Raw genomic sequence first — 573 nt, forward strand, 5'->3', positions numbered from 1 at the left:
TGCGCTCTCTTTTTTCTGAATATGGCAAAGTAAAAGAGTGTGACGCCCTGAAAAATTATGGCTTTGTGCACATGGAAGGTAAGCAGGAGGCCGAAGAGGCTATTCGCAAACTCCACCATCATGAGCTGAAAGGTCAAGCCTTAAATGTGGAGATGAGCAAAGGGAAGCCCAGGGGCTCCACCAAACTGCATGTGAGCAACATCTGCAGTGGCTGCACCAATCAGGAGCTCCGGGCTAAATTAGAAGAGTATGGCCCTGTGGTAGAGTGTGACATAGTGAAGGACTATGCCTTTGTTCACATGGAGCGAATGGAGGATGCCATGGAGGCCATCAGTGGGCTGGATAACACGACCTTCCAAGGTGAACCTTAATCCGAAACGACGAAATCCATGGTTATCCAGTTGAATTTTACTCCTTAAATTTTTTAGCATGGGAAGAATGTACTACTCCTTTTTCAGTTCTTTGTAATTGCTGAAGAGAATCCATTTTCTAGGTAATTGGCAGTAGACATCAGATACACTAATATTAAAGGGATAGTTCATCCAAAAATGAAAAATCTGTCATTTGTTCACC

General features: G+C 43.8%; 1 pseudogene; it reads left to right on the forward strand.

Moving 5' to 3' along the window:
- Nucleotides 1-8: 8 nt before the first annotated feature.
- On the forward strand, nucleotides 9-563 carry LOC107735023 (RNA-binding protein 4.1 pseudogene; annotated as a pseudogene).
- Nucleotides 564-573: the final 10 nt, after the last annotated feature.

This window comes from Sinocyclocheilus rhinocerous, unplaced genomic scaffold, assembly GCF_001515625.1.
Source record: "Sinocyclocheilus rhinocerous isolate Xijiao unplaced genomic scaffold, SAMN03320098_v1.1 C35665852, whole genome shotgun sequence".
NCBI lineage: Eukaryota > Metazoa > Chordata > Actinopteri > Cypriniformes > Cyprinidae > Sinocyclocheilus > Sinocyclocheilus rhinocerous.